The 22,761-nt window shown below is 28.0% G+C and overlaps 4 pseudogenes; all 4 read right to left on the reverse strand.

Moving 5' to 3' along the window:
• Nucleotides 1–7,676: 7,676 nt before the first annotated feature.
• On the reverse strand, nt 7,677–10,577 carry LOC101503500 (phosphoglycerate kinase, cytosolic-like; annotated as a pseudogene).
• A 932-nt stretch (nt 10,578–11,509) lies between these two features.
• Nucleotides 11,510–12,157, reverse strand: LOC101503836 (uncharacterized; annotated as a pseudogene).
• A 4,123-nt stretch (nt 12,158–16,280) lies between these two features.
• On the reverse strand, nt 16,281–16,944 carry LOC101504151 (uncharacterized; annotated as a pseudogene).
• Nucleotides 16,945–19,666: 2,722 nt separating this feature from the next.
• LOC101498837 (DNA-directed RNA polymerase 1, mitochondrial-like) lies at nt 19,667–22,448 on the reverse strand (annotated as a pseudogene).
• Between the last annotated feature and the right edge of the window lie 313 nt (nt 22,449–22,761).

Here is a 22,761-nt window from a genome sequence, read left to right on the forward strand (position 1 = left end):
TATATATATATATATATATATATATATATATAAGTGAGAATATTTTTACGTCAAAATCAGATAAATATCTGTTAATCTTTCGATTAAAATAAATGGTTCAAATTAAAAATCTAGTTTTAAATAACATATTGGACTCTCTAGTCTATCATTTCTTAAAAATCTGTTTAACTTTTCATCTTTCATCATTTGCAACTCATCCTCCAACCCACCATAAAGCTTCTAATTTATGAGATGAGTAGCAACTAATTAATGTGATAAAAAATGAAAGATATATATATATATATATATATAAAAGGAAACTTTCGAAAAAAACAATAAGAAAAGAGAGTGATGAGGTAATGAATTTTCCAGAGTGGGTAGGGCAGTGGTTTGAATTTAATTTCTAAAGAGTAAAGACGTTCAACATAAACATTAGATCTGTGAAAGTTATAGACTGAGGAAGAAAAATGGCACTTTGTAAGCTTAATGAGTGAGTGAGGTAAATTGGGGCAGAGACCACGTACGACAATTTAAGACTGCCACTGTGATTGTTATCATCATTTTGTCTTTTTTCATGCATGTAACGATACTTTAGTTTTTAATTTGAAGATGTTTGTTAATGTAGATTCAGCCAGATATATGTTGCACATTAGATGTGTTATAAAAGTGTTTTTAATTTTTTTAATGAAAATTTACAAAATATTCTAATATTAACTTATTATAGAAATCATACATGAAAATGTTAATCACTGATCGATTAGTTAATCGTGAAAAATAAGTATTGATTATTAGTGTGTCCTTTAAATATTTTTAAATAAAAATAAAGAAAGTTGTAATACACTAATTATACACAAGATAAATATTTATTATAGATAAATTAGTTAAAAATAGTCATTCACAAGTCAATTATCTAAAAGAGAGTATATTATATAAAAGAGAATTATCGAAAAATAAAATTAAATATATAATGATTTAAATAGAAACTTTTAATAAATGAGTAAATTATAGATATTTTTTCTCTTTGTTAAAAATGTTTCTATAGTAAAACACATCTTTTATACATGTATAATACACTAATTATAATTTATATAATAACGTATGCAACTATACCTAGGTTGTTGGTAAATTTATCAAATTTAATAAAAATATTATGTTCCCTTTGGCAGGCAGATGTGCGTAGATGAGATGAAGTTTGATGAGCAGTATCTTGATGGGGATTTTCATAAATAGATAAAGGCATTGAGGGAGAATGTAGTTAGAGCTCTCAAAATAAATCGGACCAAATGAGTCAGACTGTTTGTCCACCTATTAATATAGGTCGGACTTTAAAAAAACAGACTAAAAAATGAAAGAGTCTTTGATTCGGGCAGTTTAGCCCATATTAAAAATTGAGCTAGGTTGGATTGGTCAATCGGGCTACGAGATGACTCACTATGACTAAAAAAATATAATTTTTTTACAAAAAAATATTATGAGCAAATTTGAGATGACTCAATTAATAACTCTTTTTTTTTTTACTATTTTTGGATTGACTTTAAAAAAAATGATATTTTTGAGTTAGTTTTGAAAAACAAGAATAATAGGTCGACATAATTAAGAAAGAAAAGATAACTTAATTTATTAAAAACACCAAGAAAGTTTATGCTAAAAGTCAAGAACAACATAGTATTATTGTGGTGCTTCCGCCGCCGCTGAAGACTAGAACTGTTAGTCCAACATCTTCACCAGTTAAGCTCCATTTGTGGTTGTCGTCTACCGACCATGACCAATATTGATTCCGACTCCACCCTCCTACTTTGAAGACTGAAAACAACTAAGTTCAATGTGGTGGTGATGTCAAATATTATAATTTTATTTTATTGTCTCTATTGTGGTATGTGATTGATGGTGTTTTTTGTTTACAATTTTTATTAATTAAAATAAAAGTATTGAGAAAATATGGACGTAATCGTTAACTCACATAACACTTGTTCATGTGTACGAGGCCTTCACGTCAGAATAGACCAGGTTGGATTGACCCGTTTGATAGCTCTAAGTGTGGATTTCATAAAAAGCAATCAATATTGTTTTCATCTAGATTATGGAAAGGATCACTCTAACAACGAAGATGATTGGATTATGGGTTACATTTATTTTCTACTTTACCTTTATGCTGACACTTGTAGTAATACAGTGTATGTTTGACTTAATTGAAATTTACTGTGTGTTTATTTTAAAAATTATTGTTAGTTTCAAAATAAATCAAGGTTGATGAGAATGATTCTCATTGAGGCTTTTATATGATATTTTTCTAATATGTTGATATATATACCATATGAAAATAACTATTGATCTGATATTGGCACGTCAATACTTTGTTGGTAACATTGAACAAAACAACAAACACAAAAAACAGATTTTGATTGTGATTTTTATAAAAAATTTCTATCCAAACAAAAAGTGTTGAAATCAAACACATAAATCGAAAAAATGCAATCAAGTCTATGTCCATATCCAACTTCAAAGTTGCTTACTAAACCTCATATTAAAGTTACCAATACCTCGACAATTCCAGTAGAGGATCTTCGATGATTAGAATTATGTGAATCAACTCTTAAATGAATATTATACAACTATAATTGAACTATTTATTTCTTTAACTTTTTCTTTTCTAATTTAAAAATTACGTTTGAGAATTTAAAATTATCCTCATCAATTGAATTTTAAACATTTTGCAAATATTTTATACCTTCCTTGTTTCCTATGTACCTCTAGAAGGATAAGTTATGCAAAGAAACATCTTCATGTACAAATCCATAAATTTAAATAAGTGAAGTCAAGATAATTTATCATAAATCATATTACTACATCCCAAAATATAAGCAAAAAATAGTAAAAAACAATTAATGTATTTAATCTAAATTTTGAATAAGATATATCAATTTTCTTTGACTAATTTTTATTTCTATTTTGAGACAGACGAAGGAAATATTTATATAAAAAGATATAACCTAACATTGCAAGGGTCCTTGTAAAAAAATAAGAGTCCTTTAGAAAAGAAAAGAAGTAGCTAAATTATGTGGTGTGTAACTGAGAGAAATTAATTTGGTATTGTGCACGCATTGCGTCTCAAATACTAAAATGATTTAAGAAATCTGCAAATGGAACCTGTTAAATACTTTTAGCAAAATAATTAATAGGGATGAAACTTAAAAAGGTAACAATAAATTATGCAGAATTATCATCTAATTCCAAGCTCTGTTTGAGGTATAACAAGTGATGAACTTAACAAAGATATAATTCTAGAATTATGAAGACATCAACAGGGTAAGAACCAAACTGAACAAAAACAAGCAAGCAAGGAGCAATCACACACATAACAACATGTCATGAAAGCTTATTATATGTTTCACACTTTACAATTACTCTTAAAACACGCGATGGAACTTTTTCACCGCATGAAAATAATGCAGCACCGCTAACCTTTTCACGCAAGGAAGTAATTAACGGTGATCCAATGTTAATTATATTAGAGTAAAATTTTATTTTAGTTCTGAGAAATTTTGAAAGATGTAATTTATTCGTTGAAAAAGATAAAAGTATTTTTTAGTTTTTTAGAAAAATAAATTCGGTCAAGTTAGCTCTTATATGAAACACGTTTAAAAAATTAATGTTTTATTTATTTATTTGATTATTCATCAACTTGATTATTCTACATGTAATTTCTAAAAAAAATAACAATTAAGTCTTGATAATAATTAAAAATAGATAATTAAGTCCAGAGATTAAATAAACAAGGTTAAAGTGTTTGTCAGAAATTTAATTAATTATTTTTAATTATTGTCAACTTGTTATTTTTTATAGAAATTACATGTTAGATAATCAAGTAAATGAATGAGTTACTCAAAAAGTCAGTAAAAAAAAACTTAATTTTTTAATTGTAGTTTACATAAGAATTAATTTAATTTATTTTTTTTAAAGATTAAAAATTACATTTATTTTTCTGAAGGACTAAATTGAATCTCTAAAAAAAAATTATATATATATATATATATATATATATATATATATATTACAATCTTGTATTATGCATGAATCAATTAATTTATTTATTACCACATGAGTACGTGGCAATACATGAATCGATAAAGAAAAAAACAAATAAAGACAATTTATGAAGAAAAAAATGAAACCAAACAATTACTCGTGTGATGGAATGAAAAATAGCCAAAGAAATGCACGTGGTGTTACTATACAAATAATTAAAAAGAAAAAACCAAAGAAAGTGAAAGAGAAAACAGAGCTTACATTGTACACTCTACAAGACAAACTAGCTGAAAAGTCAACTAAATGACGAATTCTTTCATCACTCTAACAGCTTGCTACAATCCAATTACCAGACGTGCATTACTTTGCATTCTCCACTCCATTTTTTTCTGTTTACAATCTCTATTGAAAAAAATATTTAATAAATATAAATGGTAATGTATTTTTAGAGTGGAGATTCTTTCTATTTTTCAATAAAAATGGAGTGCCTATTATTATAGTTTTGGTATATAAATGTTTAATTAATGTCTTTAATTTTAAAAATACGTGCATTTATATACTCTAAAATTATAGTAATAGATATGTCCATTTCTTATGAGGATTTATAGTCTAAGTAGTTTTTCAATTTTTTATCTCAATTTTTATGAATACTAGAATAATTTTCTCCTTATTTTTACAATATGGCGCATCATATACTAGTATAGGATATCCTTAAACGAAAAAAGAGTTAAAAAAAAGAAGGTTTTTGCTATAGCAACTTACAAGTTGCCTTGCCATTTTCAACCTTTCCAACATATTGAGAAGCACACAACTAATGATTTGATGTATCACCCTTGTTTGTTACAGAAAAAGAGAGGAAGTAGTTGAGAGTGGGGAATGGCAGAATTTTGGTCAAATGGTTTTCATAAATTTCAAATAGAAACTCTAAACTCTATAGGCTAAATTGGAGTAGCTCCTGAGTTCAGTGGCCTAAATTTTAGAAGCATAGTATTTCTAAAATATAAGGCCCAAGAATCTTATGCCTTTGGTTTGTTACAATATATGGGCTGGCCTCTTAGGAACTAGTAGAACAATTTACGAGGGTTATTGATAAACCACTAAAAACGCGGCAATTTTTGGTAACACTTTTTAGTAGTAAAAAAATTCGATAAAATTGAAAGCGTGTTTTAGATATTATTTTTTGCTTTCATGAGTAAAATTCAGAGATTAAGAGTTTATTTGATTTACATTTCAAAAATTCTATTTTAGTATTTTAAAATTTAAAAAGTTTATTTGGATTACTTATTTTTAAAAACTGTTTTGTAAAACTATTTTTCATATTATACTTTTTAAAATTAAAAAAGCAAAACAGATAAATGGTGTTTTATTTTTCATTTTTCAGTATTTTTACTCTCTGGTCAAAAACTGTTTTAAAAATTGGAGTTACCAAACATATTTTTTTTAAAATTTTCTTTTTAAAAACAGTTTTTTAAAATTTATTTATAAAATAGTTTTTAAAAAGTAAAAAAGTAAAACACAATCAAACAAGCCCTAAATGAACAATTATCACATTTCACATGAGTTTTAAAAAAAATATAAATTGAACATTTTAAAAACTGTTTTGTAAAACTATTTTTCATATTATACTTTTTAAAATTAAAAAAGCAAAACAGATAAATGGTATTTTACTTTTCATTTTTCAGTATTTTTACCCTCTGGTCAAAAACTGTTTTAAAAATTGGAGTTACCAAACATATTTTTTTTAAAATTTTCTTTTTAAAAACAGTTTTTAAAAATTTATTTATAAAATAGTTTTTAAAAAGTAAAAAAGTAAAACACAATCAAACAAGCCCTAAATGAACAATTATCACATTTCACATGAGTTTTAAAAAAAATGTAAATTGAACATTTTAGGTAAATAGCTCTTGCATCGAGCTTTATCGAATACTAGACTATAGGTCGTCGTTGTACAATTTTTCTATTGTCACTCACCCCTTATTGTAGCGGAGAATTTTAGACTTAGAATGTATATTTGACAAAATATGAGATTGTGGTAGTTTAATTTTGTGCCACAATCTTGTTTATACACATAGGAGATATATTAAGTTAATGAATTTTTATACGAGAATAAAAGAAATACTTATTAGTCCTTAAATTTTAACTTAATTAATTGACATATGTCAATATTGTTAAAATGAGCGTTATATTTTGAATTCGAACTTAATATCATCACACTTGTAAGTTATTTATAGTTATATTTATCGTCTCTTGTAAAACTAACAAAGAAAGAAAAAAAAAGAATTTTTATAAAGAGAAAAGTTTTTTTTTTTATAAGTAATGTCACACACTTAATTTTTAAATGTCGTAATTTTTATTTTCTCACTGTTGTTATTAGAAAACTTTTTATTTTTTGACAAATGTATTCAAGAACATGTTGATTTTAGATAGCTGATTTCTAAGAGGTTGTCTCTTACTTCATAAATTTTTGATACATTGTTGTTATTATAGATTAACTTAGGAGGTGGGTTGGAAAGGATGAGAAGGAGAACAGACAGATGAGAAGGTGAATGGTTTGGTGAAGTTGGATACAATGTAACAAGACACGTGTAATTTAAAATAAAATATTTAATTTCAACCATTTATTTTGATATAAAGGTCAATAAATGATTTTTGTTTGGTACAATAATAAAAGTTTTTTTTTTTTTTAGTTTTAGAATATACGATAAATACAACTATAAATAACTTACAAGTGTGTGGTACTAAGTTCGAATTTAAAATGCATCGTTCATTTTAATAATTTTTAGCTATTTTGTTTGAACATGATATTACGTGAGAACATAACATTCGACTTCATGAAGTTTTCAACCTCTTTTAATTATCTCTTGGAATTTCAACAATCCAAAACATGAAACTACGTATAATTTTTATTGCTTTCTTAGTCTTTGGAGATTTTAAATCTTGTCTGATAAGTAATAGCGTTTGACTCGCTAGTGCAATTAAACCTTGTTAGATCTTCATATGTACTTGTTAGATCGGTTTCTTTTCTGATCTAACATCAAGCGTTGTAATAAATAGTTAATTATAAAATCAGCTAAAATGATTGATGTAACAAGTCAAATTCAAAAATATTTTATTAGATCGGTTAAATTTGAACCAATATAACAAGTCAAATTAAAAAATGATTTATTAGATCGGTTAAATTTGAACCAATATAACAAGTCAAATTCAAAATTAATTTATTAGATCGGTTAAATTTGAACCAATATAACAAGTCAAATTCAAAATTAATTTATTACGTCGATTAAATTTGAACTAATATAACAAGTCATATTCAAAATTGTTTATTATATCGATGAGCCAACCGATTTAAATAATTAACTTTTTAATTTTTTTTCTTCATAACTTTCACCTCTCACATATGCATCCTCTAATTTCACATATTACCCTATTAACTAGAATTTTGTCATTCAACCATAAAAGACAAAACTTCATACGAAGCTTTACATTTAAGAATCAATGACAATGAGTCATAATTTTTTTACAAAATCAAAGTTATCAAATTCAAAGCTACATAATTTTCACTACTTGTTAAAAAAAATATTATCTTCAAACATCTTCACAATTGATACAAGTGCTTCAAACATTTTCTATTAGTTCAAGAATCAAGTTTGCACAACGTTGTTAGACATTCATCATCTTTGAATGGTTTTGAGTCTCCAAATATCTGAATTATAAATATTGAAATAACAAGATTATCTAAATCATGTGACCATAAAAATCATAAGTAGTTAATTAATACTAACTTTGAAAGAATCTATCACATACCAATCTTGAAAGACACCTTTGACCCACCAACAATAGCAACAAAAGGTTTCTTGGGGTTTGCAACAGCTCCAATTAGATTGTCAAACTCCTGAAACAATTGTACATTACAACCAATCAATTAACTACGTCAATTATCAAATATATACAATTGAACTGCAATTACTCCCTACATACCTTCTACATAAGAAATCCTGCAACAGAGGGCTTCAAGTATTTAGTGACACCTTCGGTCGAAGCATGAGCATGATGGGTAGCTCCAAATGCATCATTCACGTAGAGATCAGCAAGGGAAGCCAACTTCTTTGCAAATTCAGGATCATTCTTCTCTTCTTCCTTGTGTAACCTCACATTCTCTAGAAGCAAAACACCGCCTTCTGGAATTTGTGCAACCAACTTCTCAACTTCCTCACCAATACAATTGTCAGCAATTTTAACCTATGAAATAAAAAATAAATCAACATGCATTGTTATGCAAAGTAAATCAACAAAAATAAGAATATTTGGAATGAATCCCATAATAGCATAAAACAGTTTTGTAGGCACACACACCTCAACTCCAAGAAGCTCAGACAATCTTGGCACAAGAGGTTTCAAACTGTATTTGGGTGTTACACCCTTTGGACGTCCCTGAAAACAGAAGATTAAAAAAAAATAATAAAATAATCCTTCAAAATCACTATCATCACATTTCTTTGACATTCATAGTTTCTTAAACTCTTCATTACTACATATTATCCTTCAAAAAATTAAATCAAATAACATAACCATATAATAAACCTCCAGATTGGTATGTTTCACATATCTCATTTAAATACAGAAGTAAATCACATCAAAGTAAAACAAAAAAGACCTTTCACCACAATAACAGTTAAAAGGCATAAAAAAAGTATTACACAAAACATAGCTTACACAGTTACTATTATTATTATTATCGGAGCAACCAGAGTAAAATCCCAATTAATGCAGTTCACAAACTAAATGGAATCACACAAAATTTATTAACTGTCTCAATGTGCAGAATAATAAATGAACTAATCATTCATATGCAACAAGCCTACGAGTACAACCATGAAGGATAAAATAAAAATCACAACAATAGCAATATCCTAACTTCTGTTCAAAGTGAAATTCCCTGTTTCCTAATGCATACAAGCACCACAACTTGATATTAAACAAAATATAGAAAAAACACAATTATAAATCTTAATAGTTAAAATTGCCAAATAAAATAGATTAACATGGTAAGAAATTTAAGGTAGAAGAACAATAAGCAAAAACAGATTATCATTCATATCACAATCTCACATTCATTTATTCAAAATACATGATGCAGAGTAACACAAAGTTAGGGAAACAAATGAGTATATGGCTATTCTCTTGGGGTAGCAAGGTGCAAGGTGACAACTTTGGTGTCTATTCTCCATTTCATAATCCTAAGTAGTAATGTTCCTATTTATTTACTATTGACTTTTTCTGAAATCTGATATATATGGGTTTTATGGCTGATGTTCGTTAAACATTGTGAGGGTTTTCAAAACTTGGGTTTTGCTTACTAGTAGCCAATATAATAGGACAATTATAAGCCAAGCCAATCTATATGAGCTGGATTTTCAAATTGAAATTAAATTGATTTTTTCTTGTCCTGCTTTCAGTATTTTTGTAAGCCAACACAGTAAAAGATAGTTTAATTACTTAACGACTATTACCTTTGCTTGCTTCCCCTACCAACCATATTTCAAATACTTCACCTTATCAATCGCCAGGGAGAACACATAATTTATAACATGGAACACCCTTATCTTCACTATATAAGATCAATCAATACTATAAAAAGCTTTCTCAGATAAATAAACTTTCCAACAAATGTTTACTATGATTAATAAAATGAAAATCAATAAAGTAGGTCACACAAAAAAATGAATCTATATAATAGAAATAACACAACAAATTAATTTAACATTAGACTTATTGATGAATCAGTTTGTTGATTTCACAAGGTATTTTAATTTTAAGGTGGGTTATTATAGAATACATTTAACAAATGATTTTGATTTGCTAGCGCTGATATGAAACAATAATCATATATGTAATATGAAAATTGCAAACTTATTATTCCTTTTCTTATCAATGAAAATAAAATAAACCATGATGAAATTCGTATTAGCATAATAACAGTAACATAACAGTAAATAATAATAATAATAATAATAATAATAATAATAATAATAATAATAATAATAATAACATACAAACATACATACATACATACATACATAACAAAATTAAAGTACAACAGGTCTTAATCTTTTATGTGAAAGAAAAAAGATACAAAAAACATGGGAATGAAAAAGGGTTAGAACATAACGTACCTGGAAAATGAAACCAATAAAAACACACACAGTTTCTTTGGAGTTTTATTAACAGAGGCAATCTCACAAACACATAACATGCAGTTTTAAAGGATGGTTGAAAATGGGGTAACTTTTACTACTCAAATTTCTCCATCACTTTCATCATTTTTTAGGCATCATCCCTTCTCAAATTTCAATTAAAGATTAAAAATAAGAACAATTAATAATAAAATAATTTTAGATTGCTGAGCAACAAACAAAATTATTAGAAAATTACCAGAGAAAACAACAAACATTTCTCAATGTGAAAGAAATTGACACTTCTCGACGGAAATGCTCATTGATAAATGGAAGAGGAAGACAAATAAAACTAGTCTTCAATGTGAAGTAGAAAGATGTTGCGCCGAACCAACTCATCGCTGGCGATGAAGGCTGAAAGCTGGAGCTCGTTCGATTCGCGGTTTCACTGAATGATGAAGCTTAAAGGTTAAAGGATGAAAACATTGAAGCGTTTAAGGGGTAAGACATGGGTTCGTGATTGTTTGGTTCATTATCGGATGAAGGATAAATGATGAAGACTGAGTTCATGATCTGATCAAGGATGAATAATGAAGAATGAAGGATGAATGATGAAAAATGGGTTTGGATTTGCGAGTGATTAATTCGTGACTAGGTTTGCTGAAGAACGAAGAAGGATGAACGATGAAAAATGGGTTTGGATTCACAAGTGATTAATTCGTGACTGAGTTTAGAGAAGAACAGAGGATGAAGGATGAAAAATGGGATTGAATATTAATTCGTGACTGGGTTTGTAGAAAAACGAATGAAGAAAGATGAAAAATGGGTTTGAATTTGCGAGTGATTAATTTGTGACTGGATCTGCAGAAGAACGAATGATGACAGATAAAAAATGGGTTTCTAATTTTTTTGGTTAATTTAGGGATATTTTATTTTTTTGTAAACAACTTGTTAAAACGGTCTAATATAACAGATCTAACAAAATTTGTAATAATAACAAATTTGTCACCGCTTTTTTCTTCTTCTTGTATAGTCTTTTTCTTTTAAAGTATATGTTAGAACAGTTTAATTAGAACAGATCAAACAAAGTTTATTATAATAACAAACTACTGTGTAACCCGTGTGTCGCAGGGATACAAATTACTATTTTGTTAAATATATTGGTATAATAATTTATATAATATAACAATTTGAATTAACATTGAGACATAATTTTATTGACATTGACATTAAAGACATAATTTGAATTTTACCATCAATTCAATTCTATACAAAAAAAAAAAACTTACAATAAATAAATCTAAACAATAAAAAGAATGTCGTCTACATGTTTACAAATTATTGAAAATTTCTTTGTACACAACATTTTTAGTGTCGGCACATGGTTTTCTTTCTTCATCGAAAATAACAATCTTCAATCATTCCATACACTTTACTCATGAAATAGCCACATACAACTTACCATGAGTAAATACACATATCACTTTAAATACAAATCACTTGAGAAAGAGATTGACATTGACTCTTATTTATGGTCATTGCAAAACACAACGATAATGGGTCTTCTCTATAATTTAAATGGGAAAGCTGGATCAAATGGAACCTAATTCATCCTTGTTTTTTTCCCATGATCACAGTTACTCCAATAATATTTGTACACAATTCAGTTATGAGCAATCTTGTTTCATTACATAGTCCATTAGCTTGATCAATGTTCCTCAAAAGCATGACTGAAACACCAATTTTTAATCTTAATAGGTGATTTGGAATTCCTGAACATTTCATGTCATTCAAAAATTCAGGTGTGAACCAATCTCCATGCACATCACAATTTTCATCAGAAATGACAGTGAGTATGAACTAATATATTTTTTTTCCTCACCTGGAATTAATGGTAAAACATAATCATTAACAATATCTACATTATCATGAGCCGGAGCAAGTATTGCTCTCTCCTCATGGTATTTCAAATTGTTCATATTTTGTAAAAGCATTTGATATGTCAATTCATAGTACAAAGTTAGTATTTCAATAAAAAAAATTGAATAAGTTAATTAGTAGTACTTCTAGTTTACTTTTAAACTTACTTGAGTTTGAAAGAAACTGACTCAAGAATTTCAGGGTTGAATAAAAGCTTAGTACAATTCATTGCATTTTGTAGTTGGCTTTTACCATTAAACATCTTCACTTTTAGAAACTGAGCAAGTACAACAATATTTTTATTATAACTGGATTGCAAATATGCATTCAATTCATCAACATAGGATCCAAAATAAAGAAAATAAAATTAGTTAATAATTAATAGAGAAAGTTATTAAATACTGAAAAAATTTATATACCCATCTGACTCTAACTCAATAACTTTAAATTTTGTACTGACACCATTCCTAAACTAATAATGATTAAATTGTGAATAACTTAAATAAAATAACAATGACATATTAAAATAAATTTACCAATCAAGTAATTCATATCAACATTTCGAATTTCTGGGAATGAAATGAATGAGTACGGAGAGGCTGTGACCCAATTGGTTTTTAATTCTCGGACCATTGTACTATTTTGCAAATTCAATTTGAATAGGTGTTTGGTTGTTCTATGCTCCAGAGTTAGACGCAACACCAAGAGAAGGAAAGTTGTACACATCTCCCTCACGAATGTTAGTCTCAAATTGAGAAATAAGAGCTTTTCGCACGGTTGCTTAAATTTTATCACCCTAATAATATGAAACACAAATTTGTTAAATTTATAACATAACAAATAAGTTTGTGTATAATTTAAAACTTTGAATTTATAAAAGAAAGAAGGCTTAATTGCAGTTTTAGTCCCCCTATTTTAGCTGAATCGCGAAAGTAGTCCCCCCATTTTGTTTCTTCCTAGTTTTGGTCCCTCAAATAGAATTTTGGTCCAAAACTTAATGAAATTTCATTTTTTTTTGCATTTATTTAAACCACATCATGCCTCAAGATCTCATTTGCAACGATTGTACTTGAAATATATGATCATAAATGGTGTAGTACGGTTTTAAAAAATGAAATTTCATCAAGTTTTGGACTAAAATTGTGTTTGGGGGACCAAAACTGGGGATAAACAAAATGGGGGGACTACTTTCGCAATTCAGCTAAAATAGAGGGACCAAAACTGCAATTAAGCCAAGAAAGAATTAAACCTTGTCATCCATCAATACCATTTCATCGCATAAAATTTATGTTCCATCAAATACCATTTCCATCGCATAAAATCGATGTTTGACATTCATATCAGACATAAACCACAGTCGCACAACTCTAACAACCAAATTTCATGACTCATTTTTTAGAGACATTGGAGCAACAAAATCTTTTTTTCTTTCAGACATCGGAGAAAGATTACTAATTGTGTATAGATGAGACAATATGAATGAGATTTATAAGGGACGCGCCAAAAATGAGATATTATTGAGGAGAGACGGTTAACAGAGGACACCGAATTAAGAAGAAAAGTGGCAATGCGTAAAATAAAATAAATTTTTTAATTAAATTAATTTGAAACGGTGATTGCTAAAGTAGTGTTTAAAAAACTATTACTTTAAAAAAAAACTATTATGTTGTTGTGTAATTGATTGTATTTTATTTTTAATTAATTCTTCTTATTTTTTAATTGGTCGCTAAATTCTCAACGGACGCATCAAATCGTGATGTAATGGAAATTTTATTTGTTTTCTTTATAAAAATTATGTACAATATGATAATTATATCTATTAACCATTACTTTCAAAAAATGGTCAAATAGTGGTGTAATTGATTATATTTTATTTTTAATTCATTTTTTTTATTTTTTTTAATTGGCCACTAAATTCTCAACAGAACATCATGTCAAATAGTGATGTATTGTAATGGAAGTTTCATTTTTTCTTAAAAAAAAATCTGCAAGATGCTTATTTCTATTAATAGAAACTTCATATTTGCCTAACACTCTATTTATGTCAAACTTGCCAAAGTATCGTGTTTACTTTGTTATATATTGTATAGATTTGCCACAATTTTTTTTTTTTGCAGTTTTTTATTTTTATTTTAAAATATGTATGTTAGATCAGTTCAATTAGAACTATAGTAACAAACTTGTCACCGTATTTTTTTTGTAGTTTTTTTTAATGTGTATGTTAAAACAATTCAATTAAGGTAGGTTATTATAGAATACATTTAACAAATGATTTTGATTTGCTAGCGCTCATATGCAACAATAATCATATATGTAATATGAAAATTGCAAACTTATCATTCATTTTCAAATAAATGAAAATAAAATAAACCATGATGCAACTCGTATTAGCATAATAATAGCAACAGTAAATAATAATAATAATAATAATAATAATAATAATAATAATAATAATAATAATAAATACATACATACATACATACATACATACATACATACATACATACATACATACATACATACATACATACATACATACATACATACATACATACATACATACATACATACATACATACATACATACATACATACATACATACATACATACATACATACATACATACATACATACATACATACATACATACATACATACATACATACATACATACATATATAACAACAAAATTAAAGTACAACATGTCTTAATCTTTCATGTGAAAGAAAAAAAATACAAAACACATGTGAATGAAAAAGGGTTAGAACATAACATACTTGGAATATGAAGCCAATCAAAAACACACACAGTTTCTTTCGAGTTTTATTAACAGAGACAATCACACAAACACATAGCACATAGTTTTAAAGGATGGTTGAAAATGGGGTAACTTTTACTACTCAAATTTCTCTATCACTTTCATCGTTTTTTAGGCATCACCCCTTCTCAAATTTCAATTAAAGATTAATAATAAGAACAATTAATAATAAAATAATTTTAGATTGCTGAGCAACAAACAAAATTTATTAGAAAATTACCGGAGAAAACAACAAACACTTCTCGATAGTGAAAGAAATTGACACTTCTCGATAGAAATGCTCATTGATAGATGGAAGAGGAAGACAAAGAAAACTAGTCTTCGATGTGAAGTAGAAAGATGTTGCGCCGGACCAACTCGTCGCCGACGATGAAGGCTGAAAGCTGACGCTCGTTCGATTTGCAGTTTCACTGAATGATAAAGCTTAAAGGTTAAAGGATGAAAACGTTGAAGCGTTTAAGGGGTAAGACATGGGTTCGTGATTGTTTGGTTCATTATCGGATGAAGATGAATGATGAAGACTGAGTTCAAGATCGGATGAAGGATGAATGATGAAGAACGAAAGATGAAGGATGAAAAATGGGTTTGGATTTGCGAGTGATTAATTCGTGACTAGGTTTGCTGAAGAACGAAGAAGGATGAACGATGAAAAATGGGTTTGGATTCGCAAGTGATTAATTTGTGACTGAGTTTAGAGAAGAACAGAGGATGAATGATGAAAATGGTTTGGATTCACGAGTGATTAATTTGTGACTGGGTTGGTAGAAGAACAAAGGATGAAAGATGAAAAATGGGCTTGGATATTAATTCGTGACTGGGTTTGTAGAAAAAAGAATGAAGAAGGATGAAAAATAGGTTTGAATTCGCGAGTGATTAATTCATGACTGAATCTACAGAAGAACGAATGATGATAGATAAGAAATGGATTTCTAATTTTTTTGGTTAATTTAGGGATATTCTTTTTTTTTTTTTTTGTAAATGACTTGTTAGAACGGTCTAATATAACAGATCTAACAAAATTTGTAATAATAACAAATTTGCCACCTCTTTTTTTTCTTCTTGTATAGCCTTTTTTCTTTTAATGTATATGTTAGAACAGTTTAATTATAACAAATCTAACAAAATTTATTTTAATAACAAACTAGTGTGTAACCTGTGCGTCGCATGGATACAAATTACTATTTTGATAAATATATTGGTATATTAATTTATATAATATAACAATTTGAATTAACGTTGAGACATAATTTTATTGACATTGACATTAAAGACATAATTTGAATTTTATCATCAATTCAATTCGATAAAAAAAAAAACTTACAATAAATAAATCTAAACAATAAAAAGAATGTCGTCTACATGTTTACAAATTATTGAAAATTTCTTTGTACACAACATTTTTAGTGTCTGCACATGGTTTTTCTTCTTCATCTAAAATAAAAAATCTTCAATCATTCCATACATTTTACTCATGAAATAGCCACATACAACTTACCATGAGTAAATACACATATCACTTTAAATACAAATCACTTGAGAAAGAGATTGACATTGATTCTTATTTATGGTCATTGCAAAACACAACGATAATGGGTCTTCTCTGGAATTTAAATGGGAAAGCTGGATCAAATGGTACCTAATTCATCCTTGTTTTTTCCCATGATCACAGTTGCTCCAATAATATTTGTACACAATTCATTTATGAGCAATCTTGTTTCATTACATAGTCCATTAGCTTGATCAATGTTCCTCAAAAGCATGACAGAAACACCAATCTTTAATCTTAATAGGTGATTTGGAATTCCTGAACATTTCATGTCATTCAAAAATTCAGATGTGAACCAATCTCCATGCACATCACAATTTTCATCAGAAAGGACAGTTGAGTCTGAACTAATATATTTCTTTTCCTCACCTGGAATTAATGATAAAACATAATCATTAACGATATCTACATTATCATGAGTCAGAGCAAGTATTGCTCTCTCTTCATAGTATTTCAAATTGTTCTTGTTTTGTAAAAGCATTTGATATGTTAATTCATAGTATAAAGTTAGTATTTCAATAAAAAAAAAATTGAATAAGTTAATTCGTAGTACTTCTAGTTTACTTTTAAACTTACTTGAGTTTGAAAGAAACTGACTCATGAATTTCAGGGTTGAATAAAAGCCTAGTACAATTTATTGCATTTTGTAGTTGACTTTTACCATACAACAATCTTCACTTTTAGAAACTGAGCAAGTACAACAATATTTTTATTATAACCGGATTGCAAATATGCATTCAGTTCATCAACATTGGATCCAAAATAAAGAAAATAAAATTAGTTAATAATTAATAGAGAAAGTTATTAAATACTGAAAAAATTTATATACCCATCTGACTCTAACTCAATAACTTTAAATTTTGTACTGACACCATTCCTAAAATAATAATGATTAAACCGTGAATAACTTAAATAAAATAAAAATGACATATTAAAATAAATTTACCAATCAAGTAATTCATATCAACATTTCAAATTTCTGGGAATGAAATGAATGAGTACGGAGAGGCTGTGACCAAATTGGTTTCTATTTCTCGGACCATTGTACTATTTTGAAAATTCAATTTGAATAGGTATCTGGTTGTTCTATGCTCTAGAGTTAGACGCAACACCAAGAGAACGGAAGTTGTACACATCTCCCTCACGAATGTTAGTCTCAAATCGAGAAATAAGAGTTTTTCCCACGGTTGCTTAAATTTTATCACCCTAAAAAAATGAAATACAAATTTGTTAAATTAATAACATAACAAATAAGTTTGTGTATAATTTGAAACTTTGAATTTATAAAAGAAAGAATTAAACCTTGTCATCCATCAATACCATTTCATCACATAAAATTTATGTTTCATCAATACCATTTCCATTGCATAAAATCGATGTTTGACATTCAGATCAGACATAAACCACAGTCGCACAACTCTAACAACCAAATTTCATGACTCCTTTTTTAGAGGCATTGGAGCAGCAAATTCTTTTTTTTTTTTTTTTTTCCAGACATCAGAGAAAGATTAATAATTGTGTATAGATCAGACAATATGAATGAGATTTATAAGGGATGCGCCGAAAATTAGAGATTATTGAGGAGAGGCGGTTAACAGAGGACATCGAATTAAGAAGAAAAGTGGCAATTCGTAAAATAAAATAAATTTTTTAATTAAATTAATTTGAAACAGTGATTGCTAAAGTAGTGTTTAAAAAACTATTACTTTTAAAAAAAAAGACTATTATGTCGTTGTGTAATTGATTGTATTTTATTTTTAATTCATTCTTCTTATTTTTTAATTGGCCACTAAATTCTCAACGGACGCATCAAATCGTGATGTAATGGAAGTTTTATTTTTTTTTTCTATATAAAAATTATGTACAATAAGATGATTATTTCTATTAACCATTACTTTCAAAAAATGGTCAAATAGTGGTGTAATTGATTATTTTTTATTTTTAATTCATTTTTTTTAATTGACCACTAAATTCTCAGCAGAGCATCATGTCAAATAGTGATGTATCGTCATGGAAGTTTTATTTTTTCTTAAAAAAATATCTACGTTATTTCTATTAATAGAAACTTCATATTTGCCTAACACTTTATTTATGTCAAACTTGCCAAACTATCATGTTTACTTTATTATATCACTAGTGCAATTAAACCTTATTAGATCGGTTCCTATGTACTTGTTAGATCGGTTTCTTCTCCGATCTAACATCAAGCGTTGTAATAAATAGTTAATTATTAAATCAGCTAAAATAATAGATGTAGCAAGTCACATTCAAAAATGATTTATTAAATCGGTTGAATTTGAACCAAAATAATAAGTCAAATTCAAAAATGATTTATTAGATCGGTTAAATTTGAACCAATATAACAAGTCATATTCAAAATTGTTTATTTTATCGATTAGCCAGTCGATTTAAATAATTAACTTTTTAATTTTTTTTCTTCATTACTTTCACCCCTTACATATGCATCCTTATAATTTCACATATTACACTATTAACTGGAATTTCTCATTCAACCATAAAACACAAAACTTCATACGAAGCTTTACATTTAAAAATCAATGACAATGAGTCATAATTTTTTTACAAAATCTAAATTACCAAATTTAGAGCTACTTAATATTCACTAGTTAAAAAAAAAAAAAAAACATTATCTTCTATTAACAGTCTAAAGATACTAAAATGATACAAGTGCTTGAAGCATTTTCTATTAGTTCAAGAATAAAGTTTGCACAACGTTGTCGGACAATCATCATTTCTTCATCTTCGAATGGTTTTGATTCTCCAAGTATTTGAATTATAAATATTGAAATTACAAAGTTATCTAAATCATGTGACCATAAAAATCATAAGTAGTTAATTAATACTAACTTTGAAAAAATCTATCACATACCCGCATCCATGAATCAACAAGACCACTAGATACAATGTTCAACATATGTATCATAATGTAGTAACCACACTCATAACCTTTAGGTTGTATTTGGCACTAAAATTGAATATTATATGTAAATTATAATGAGTAAATATTATATAGATAAAAACATATAAATTATAATTGAAATTCTATATATATAATCTAAACAACTTACAATGGGAATGCTCCATGTGAGCTTGTTCTTTCTTAATCTTCGCAACTTATTATATTCACCCAAAGCTTTACAAAAATAAAATATTCATTAAAGTGTAGCAAATAAAATCACATAGAGATGAATTAGCATATAAATAAATAAAATAAAATCACATAGAGTTTGGCATCCACAGTTACTAAAGGTTTTTTACTTTAGTAATATTAGTGTGCCAAACAATATCCAACCCAAAATAAACAAATACGAACTAAAGGAACAACATTAGTATAATTCATATATATTTTCATGAATAGATATCTAACATCTTACTGCTGAGGTTAAAAAATTCACCTTCAGCGCTTCCTAGATGGAATTTCTATATTATGCTAGGAAGTTATTCTAGTTGAAGATCATTTCTTTCAGTAGAATGAGCTAGGTTTTGATGGAAGGTGGAGATTCAGTAAATAATTTAGCATCAAGTTCTGTTTGGTACTCACATCATCACGATCCACCAAGTCAGCCAAGCAGCCTCCATTAGCCCATATTTGATCTATCACGCCAAGTACACTTTTGTTTAACCTCCATTTTGTATCCCCAAGGGTATTAAGGGCCTAAAACAATTCCAGAATTAATTTCAAGAAGTATTAAGTATTAATTTGGAACCATGAACTCAGATGCAAATGCACAAACATTAAAAAAAATTCCAACCTCAAATACTGGGTTAAGTTGATTCTTGGGAGCCCTTTTTACAACTTCACGTTGCTGCTTTGCTCCATGTATTCTCATTACATATGATGGCAAAAACAAGTATGCCCCTTTGTCATACCTACCATAAAATTGCAATATTTATGAGAAAATTAACAATTTATAAACAAAACAGCATAATTTAGTCACAGCTCATATGTAGAATTTGTATCTCAATATAATCCAATGAAAAATTAAACTTAGTAAATATAAGAACAACAAAGTATGGAGATGCTTGAACATGTTTTTATGATTGAAACATTGTTATCAAAGTTTCAGGCCTTCTACAAGTCAATAAAACTAAGCTAACATATAAAAATTCAAAGTTCTAATATAAATTAAAAAAGAAAATATATGTATAACATGTGTCATACCCTGTCCGGTTAGTAGGTGGAACCAACATTGGCATGTAGGGGATAACCATGTGCCTGGCCTGTTAATGTAAACACATTTCGATTTTACCGTCAGTCTCATGAATATAGGCATAAGAAAGAAAAAGTTTTACTAGAATGTATTGATCAACAACAACAATAACAACACGCCTTGAAGTATAAAACCATAAAATTTGTCAAATAACATACTAAAGGAAACGTGATCATGAATTCAAGTACTACAAAAAATCCTTAGACAATAGTAGGTAGGTCACTTACAGTCTTTTCAAGGCCATTTTGTATCAGAGGGTCACATTCAATAGCACCATATCTTCTACTTTCATTGCTAATCAAGTAAAGATCATTCATTATTCAATAAAGGAAAAATGTTTAAATTTACAGATAATGATTCGGAACGAGTACTATCAATCTCACCTTGAATCGGCAGAAACTGTTTTGAGGGTATGCTTGAATGCAGGGTAAATATCTGGTGGACTGTCTCCAAATTGATTGGCAGGTGGTTGTAAGTACGTAGTTTCTATTAACAGTTGTATCAAACGAGAGCCGGCCTGGAAAATATGCAGTAACTATATAGTAACACACACACAAAAAAAAAAAAACTTCTTTGTTCATTGGTACAATACAAATATTACAAACCTTCACTTGGGCTTCCTGTCCCCAAGGCTTCCCTTCGTTCCTTCCCCGAACTATCCCCATAGCTTGTTGCGTCTTCTGCTTTTTTTATTTTTATTTTTTTTTTATTTTTTTATTATTAAACTAGCAACTTTTTTCCTAAGTCTTTTCTACTCTTTTTTAAATTTCTCTTTCTCTTCAGCTGTCATTTCGTCGATTTTTACAGGTGCAAGAACATATTCACCAGCAGACTTGCCAGTGGTTGTTTTCTTCTTCTTTGTCTTCTCCATAAATCAGTATATCTTACCCTGATCTACATATAAGGGTAGAGTTTCAGTTAATGATTACTTGAATGTTGTGAATTGACAAATGTGTATGAACAAATTTAAGCTACTGAAAGAGTATGAACACATTAAGCAACAATCAACACAAATCAAAAACTCAAATTGACAAATGTGTTTAAAAAATTATAGCATTAGACTTATTATTAACAGAGACAATATCACAAACACATAGCATGCATTTTTAAAGGATGATTGAAAATTGGGATAACTACTACTACTCAAATTTCTCCATCACTTTCATAGTTTTTTAGGCATCATCACTTCTCAAATTTCACCATAACTTATGTAGAAATTTCTCCTTCAAATTTCTCCATCAATTAAAGATTAATAATAAGAATAATTAACGATGAAATAATTTTAGATTGTTGAGTAACAAACAAGAATTATTAGAAAATTACCAGAGAAAGCAACAAATATTTCTCGATAGTAAAAGAAATTGACACTTCTCGACGGAAATGCTCCTTGATAGATGGAAGACGAAGAAAAAGAAAACTCGTCGTCGGTGCTGAAGTAGAAAAATGTTGCGTCGGACCAACTCGCCAGCGATGAAGGCTGAAAGCTGCGATTCACGATTCACGTTTTCACAAGATGAAGGTTAAATGTGGAAGGATGAAAACCTTTTCACGGGTAAGATGCGCGTGTTTAATTTATGGTCGGGTTTGATGAAAAACAAAGGTTGAAGGATGAAAAATGAGTTTGGATTCGCAGGTGACGAACTTGTGGGTTTGCAGAACTAAGGATGAAGATGAATATGAAGATGAATAATGAGAGGGTTCGTGCGTGATTTCTTATTCTTTGGTTAATTTAGAGAATTTTTTTTTTTTTTTTTTTTGTAAAAGGCTTGTTAGATCGTTCTAACAAAACTAATCTAACAAAATTTATAATAATAACAAATTTGCCACTGTCTTTTTTTTAATGTATATGTTAGAACAATTCAATTAGAACATATTTAACAAAATTTACTATAATAATAAATTTACCATACTTTTTGTGTGTGCAGTTTTTATTTTTATTTTTAATATGTATGTTAGATAAGTTCAATTAGAACAGATCTAATAAAATTTACTATAATAATAAATTTACCATAATTTTTTATTTTTTTTGTGTAGTTTTATTTTTTTAATGTGTATGTTAGAACAGT

This window comes from Cicer arietinum, chromosome 3, assembly GCF_000331145.2.
Source record: "Cicer arietinum cultivar CDC Frontier isolate Library 1 chromosome 3, Cicar.CDCFrontier_v2.0, whole genome shotgun sequence".
Lineage (NCBI taxonomy): Eukaryota > Viridiplantae > Streptophyta > Magnoliopsida > Fabales > Fabaceae > Cicer > Cicer arietinum.